Here is a 7,169-nt window from a genome sequence, read left to right as displayed (position 1 = left end):
ATATATATATATATATAGACACACACACACATTGCTTGTCAAATACAAACCGCCGCGTTCAAAGACTATAATGTGTGTGGTGGAGATAAACTCTACAGTTCAACATATCATTGTCGTTTTTATATAACGTGTTGTGCATTTTTGCTTAGAAGTATCTTCACGAGAACTGACTGATTTATAGGTTCATGTCTCTCTGCTTATTAGAAAAGGACAGTACCAGAGTACGCCAATGACCCTTTATTTCTCCAAAAGGCACTGAAGAGATATTCAAATATTTTTAAAGGTCCCGTTCATTTCACTGATTCGAGTTTAGAATTTAAGTTTTATTACAGTAATAAGCTATCAGAAACAGTCACATCTAAATTTTTTACTACAATAAAAACTCTCACATAAAGTCACATCTCAACTCAAATTAAAAACTTGAATCAGCGAACTAAACAGATTTAAAATGTTTCTGTCATGGAAGATGTTTCAAAGGACTATTTTTGTTATTTGTTCCCTTAATCAGCTCCAATTAACTTACGAGCGACAGTCGTTTTGCAGGCATTCTTTTACCTGTTGATCATACTCTAAGGGTGTGTTTGGTAAATGGATCCATAATCATAATTTTGAATCCCGATTCAAAATCAGGTTTATAATGATTCTGAATCAGTGTTTAATTTGGATGATTTTGAATCATAATTCAGAATCTAATGGATGTTTTAAACCAGAATCACTTATGGTTCTAAAATCGTCCCTCTTGATTCAAAGTGATTTAAACTCCTGATTCTGAATCATAGTTTCAGAATCATGATTTGAACCCAAAATCATAAATTACGATTATGATTCTAAAATCATAATTAAATCACTCTGGTTTAAATTATCGTATCAAACGAACCATAAGCGTCTCTAGTCTCCCACGTCGGTTATCGAAGAGGAATCTATTAGATTAGGCTTTATAATCTACCAAGTTATTTTTTATAACTCTAAAATCACTAAACAAAAATACATAAAACGCAACGGTCTATAAACATACTGACACACCAGTAAATACACAAACCATTCATACTACAAAAATAACCAAAGAATTCCATAAAAAAGGCACGGGCTTCTTTGTTTTTCTCAATCTCTTCAAGTTTCATATCAAGTTCCAAAATTTTCCAGTCAAATTCCAGACTTCAGCAATTTCAAGCCATAACATCATTCACAACAATTGATATATGTTTGATCAATCTCTAGTTAACTAATAACACGGGAGCAATTTCTATCCACTTCTGATTTTATTAGGCAACGGGGCAACACCATCCCAATTACGAAAGCAAAATCACAAAAAAACCACATATCACAAGCTACTAATAAACAGTTGTCATCTAAACGACATCAAGAACGGGAAATGCACAAAACTTCTGCAACATATAGGCCTCGTTCTTTTCACCTATTCGAATTTTCAGTTTTAAATTTTTACAGTTAAAAGCTCTTAGAAAATGTCACATCTAACTTTTGCTGCTACAGTTAAAAACTCTAAAAAAATGTTACATCTCAACTTAGTTATTTACTAAGCGTTCCAAATCTAATCGTACGTTCAGTTATTATCTAATTCTAGCAATAGACATCACATTATATATCTAGCATTCTGTCTTGTATACTCAACTGGTATTGCAACAAAACTTGTCCCGACCCTTTCAAAAATCAATAAAAACAAAAATCAATCCGTTAAAAACCCGCATAGGTTCAGTTCTCAAGAAATCTAAAACCATTGTCTGATACCACTTTGTCACGTCCCTAAAACGGGGGACCGCGACTAATTAAAATTAACAATAAATAAACCCAGATTTAATATAATCCATATCCGGAAAAATTGAAATTCCAATCAAAATTAGAAATAAAATTCACTACCTCGCAAGGGCTTAAAAGTCTATAAATAATAAGAAGAGTGTAGGATTTTAGGACTGAAAGTATTCCTTATTATTACTCTGTATAACATTTACAATATTTATAGGAAAAATAACCTAACCAGGATCTTTTATCTTGAAGGAGATCCTTATTTTAAGAAATCTATAAAACTTAAAAATAAGATAACTACTTCCTAATAAGAAGATAACTACTTCCTAATAAGACTATAACTTCTTCCTAACTCTATCTCTAAACTCTCATTTACTGGATTAGATTGGGATCCGGTCAATGATCCTTATCCTCTTTCTTGATTCCGACACTCCCCCTCAAGTTGGTGCATAGATATCTATCATGCCCAACTTGCTAGTAAGTTCTTCAAATCTTGGTATAAACAGTCCCTTAGTGAGAATATCAGCGACTTGTTGTAAGGTTGGAATGAACGGCAAACATATTGTTCCAGCTTCAATCTTCTCTTTTATGAAATGTTTGTCGATCTCGATGTGCTTCGTTCTGTCATGTTGAACTAGATTGTGGGCAATACTGATGGCTACCTTGTTGTCGCAGTACAATCTCATAGTGTTGTCACAGGTCTTCTTAGTTCTTCTAGGATTCGCTTAAGCCACACCATCTCGCAAACTCCTAGTGCCATAGACCTATATTCTGCTTTAGCACTACTCCTAGCCACTACATTCTGCTTCTTGCTCCTCTAAGTCACTAAATTTCCCCATACAAATGTGCAGTAGCCTGAAGTGGACCTTTTGTCCATAGTAGACCCTGCCCAATCTGCGTCTATGTATCCTTCAATACTCCGTTTTTCACTTTTCTCAAAGAACAATCCTTTTCCTGGTGAGCCCTTTAAATACCTTAGGATGCGGTAGACAGCTTGAAGATGTTCCTCCTGGAGAGAATGCATTAATTGACTTACCAGACTCACAGCAAATGCTATATCTGGTCGTATGTGTGACAAATAGATTAACTTTCCAACTAGTTTTTGATACCAGGTAGTATCTACTGGTCTTCCTCCCCTATTTTCAAACTTTTGATTTGGATCAATTGATGTTTCAGCAGGACGACATCCACTCATCCCTGTTTCTTCAAGTAAATCAATCACATATTTCCTTTGTGATATTGCAATCCCTTTTTTTGATCGTGCTATCTCCATACCGAGGAAGTATTTGAGTAAACCTAAGTCCTTGATCTCGAACTCAGAGGCCAGACCCTGTTTTAAGCGTCCCATCTCAACTATGTCATTGTTGACGGTCAAATTTCGCTAACAAAAACCGGCCGGGTTACCTCTTGGTTTCCCTTTGGATTACCGGACTGTGTGTAGTTAACGTATGAGGATTTGTTGAATATGTGTGTTTATGTGTTAACTAAATCATGCATAGACAAACGACATAAGAAATTTTTATAGTGGTTCACTCTATAAAATGAGAGCTACATCCACTGTGATTTTGTATTTCTTTTGAGAAGATAATGATTTACAGCAATTGCTCTTATTAAATCTCTTTTCTCCTTACTGAAATTTCTGAACCCCTTCCTTACTGGGGGTCTTCCTCCTTTTATACTGGGCTTTCTTCGCTTAGGGGGTTTCCTTCATAGGTAGAAGCACTCAAGTGCTCTTCCTTGGTAGGCCCAAACGTAGCCCACTAATCAGCACTGTTCACTCAGCCAATTAGTCTCCTATTACAGCTCTGTGCTTCTCCGTAATACTTTCCTGTCCCCTGTGGGGCGGTTTGAGAGCTTGCAATTAATGCCTGCAGACGTCTTCCACTTTTGCACGTAACCCGTCACGTCTTCTAAAGAACGTTCCCCTCGTCGTCAGCGCTGCTTGGCCCAATCGCCCTCTTTGAGTCCTTTCTGTGGTCGAGGGATCTTCGTGCCTACGGCGCGATCTGTCGACGTCATAAGGGATCGTCGTCCTAATTTGGACTTCGTGCTTTGGGTTTTCCAGCGGAATAGGAAGGGTCCGTAGACGTCGAGGGTTTTTGCTTGGTGGGAGTAGTCAAGGCCACGTGTCGCATTTTCGTTCGTCCATGTGTCCATCACATTTTCCCACACAACAGTCATCTCTAGTAAGAATAATATCATCGACATATACTATGAGAACAACTATCTTCCCATCGGTTGAATGCCTTGTGAACATTGTGTGGTCTGCTTGTCTTTGGGTGTATCCTTGTTTCTTCACAAACTAAGTAAATCTTTCGAACCAAGCCCTTGGAGATTGCTTTAGGCCATACAGGGACTTTTTCAGTTTACATACCATTGATCCATATTTCCTTTCAAAGCCAGGAGGTGGATCCATATAGACTTCTTCATCTAAATCACCATTAAGGAAAGCATTATTCACATCTAGTTGTTGAAGTGGCCAGTCGAGATTAGCTGCAACTGTTAAAAGTACCCTTACAGTATTGAGTTTTGCCACAGGTGCAAAAGTTTTAAGATAATCAATACCATAAGTTTGAGTAAATCCTTTAGCTACCAAGCGAGCCTTATATCTTTCCAGGGATCCGTCTGATTTGTACTTCGTTGTGAATACCCATTTGCAGCCAACGGTCTTTTTTCCCTTTGGTAATTCCATTACTTCCCACGTTCTATTTTTTCCAAGGGCTTTCATTTCTTCAAGAACAGCCTCCATCCACTCAGGAATTTTTAGAGCATCCTGTACGTTCTTCGGAATCTCCACACTAGACAATTGTGAGATAAATGCAGAGAACATGGGTGACAATTTTTTTGTAGGAAACAAAGTTAGACATAGGATACTTTACACAGTCTTTGACACCTTTACGGTGAGCAATGGGAATATCAAGATCAGGTATGTTTGGTTCAGAAAAATGAGGCTCAGAAATATGACTAGTAAGAGTAGGTTCGTTGTGAGGATTACCTGGAATCTCAACTGGATTTGGAGTGATCTGGGGTGCAGATTCTTGGTAGTGTTGGGAGGTGTCAGCCTCATCCCCTTGGTTCTGGTTCCTTCTCCTGTAGACAAGCAGTTTTTTTGTACCTGTTTGTTCCCCATTTGTATTTCTATCAATGTCATGAGATGGTTCTATAGGTTCAATGTCATGAGATGGTTCTATAGGCCTGGGATTCACGTTCTCATTATTTAAGTCACTAAACTCCATATTTATTAAAAAACTGGGATTTGAGTTTGAGCTTGCTGTTTGAAGAAAATCTGAATCTTCAAGTATGCTCTCCCCCTGAAGATGAGTTTGAAAAAACGGTTGAGATTCAAAGAATGTGACATCTATTGTAACAAACAATTTTTTAGAACTTGGGTCATAGCACTTGTATCCTTTCTGATTAGGAGCATAGCCTACGAAGACACACTTCCTAGCTTGGGGATCTAATTTACCTCGGTTTCGGTCATGGATGTGAACAAAAGTAGTTCACCCAAATACTTTTAAGGGTAAATCGTTAGTTAATTTTAAAGTAGGAAAGGCATTTTTGAAAACACTTAAAGGTGTCTTATAATTCAGGATTTTGGTAGGCATACGATTTATAAGATAGGTTGCAGTTAAGAGTGCTTCTCCCCAGAGATACTTAGGAACATTATGAGTAAATACTAATGCCCTCGTAACTTCTAAGAGGTGTTTATTTTTTCTTTCAACTATCCCATTTTGTTGTGGAGTGTCAAAACATGAACTTTGATGTATTATGCCTTTTTCTGAAAAAAAATTCCTAAAATTTCATTAAAGTATTCTCTACCATTGTCACTCCTAAACACTTTTATTTTTTCCTGAAATTGTGTCTCAACCATTGTATAGAAGGCCTGGAATATCTCCTTTACTTCAGATATCTCACGTAATAAGTATACCCAGGTCAACCGAGTATGATCATCAATAAAACTCACAAACCATTTTTTTCCAAATATTGTTGACACTCTAGATGGTCCCCAAACATCACTATGGATTAACATGAATGGTTTTGATGGTTTATAAGGTCTAGAAGGAAACGAGGAACGTTGGTGTTTAGCCAATTCACAAATCTCACATTTAAACAAAGATGGATTTTTATTTCTATATAAATCTGGTAGCAAATGTTTTAAATAATAAAAACTTGGATGTCCTAGTCTATAATGCCAAAGCATAACATCATTAGAAATAAGAAATAAAAGTAAGCAAGTATTCTGAACTTGTTGTCCGGAGTTAGTTCCATCTTCAAGAAAATAGAGGCCTTCACTTTCCCTAGCATTGCCAATTGTCCTCCCTGAGACCACTTCCTGAAAGAAATATTGAGAAGAATCAAATATGGCACGACAATCTAGAGTTGTTGCAATTTTATTGACAGACACAAGATTATAAGAAAGTTTTGGAACATGGAGTACATCATGTAGGATTAGGGAAGGTGAAATAACAATTTTTCCTGTCCTAGCAATTGCCGAGAAGGAACCATCAGCAATTCAAATTTTTGTGTTCCCTGCACATGGAGTATAAGTGGAAAAAAAATGAGAGCAACCTGTCATGTGATCAGTAGCTCCTGAATCTATTATCCAGGGGCTATTTTGTTGAGGATTGACACTAAGGAAAGCAGAGGCAAGGTTACCTGTTTGAACAAAGGAACAAGAAGGATTTACTCGGAGGTTTGGAGATTGGAAGAGTTTGTATAAATGCTCTAATTGATCCTTTGTAAAGGGAGACATCTCTGAAGTACTTTGCTGTCCTTGTTCCTCACTGGATGCTTGGAGAGCTCTGTTATCTACGGCATTTGCTGTGGTAGTCTTCTTCTTCCAATTCGGAGACCATCTCATTATAGTACACAGTGACCTCACGTTCTTCCTTGTTTAGACTTCCATAACTTAGTTTTCAACTCAAAAATTTGTGAAAAATTATCAAGATCAGAGTAGGTTTCTTTAACAGCTTCCCAAACATCCCTTGCAGTAAGAAGAAACAAATAAATGCCTCGTTCACTTCGCGGATTCGAGTTTTCAATTCGAGCTGAGATGTGACATTTTCTGAGAGCTTTTTACTGTAGTAGAAAAAGTTAGATGTGACATTTTCTGAGAGCTTTTTACTGTAGAAACCTAAAACTAAAAACTTGAATCAGTGAAATGAACGAGGCCAAAGTTTACCTATAGTTGGTTCCATAGAATTGATTAGCCATGCGATGACTAAGGAATTCTCAGACCTCCATGTTTTCAGTTTTGGATCTCCTGCTTCGGGTTGCTTCACCTCTCCGGTTAGATGGCCAAGAATTATTTTAGATAATTCTTACCATCCAATTTATCAAGCGTTAATTAGAATGGTAGATGAGAAGGCCCCCCCCCCCCCCCCCCCGCACAGGGGGGGGCGGCGGGG

The sequence above is a fragment of the Morus notabilis genome, unplaced genomic scaffold (genome assembly GCF_000414095.1).
Source record: "Morus notabilis unplaced genomic scaffold, ASM41409v2 Scaffold93, whole genome shotgun sequence".
Taxonomy (NCBI): Eukaryota; Viridiplantae; Streptophyta; class Magnoliopsida; order Rosales; family Moraceae; genus Morus; species Morus notabilis.
Note: the sequence above shows the minus strand (reverse complement) of the source record.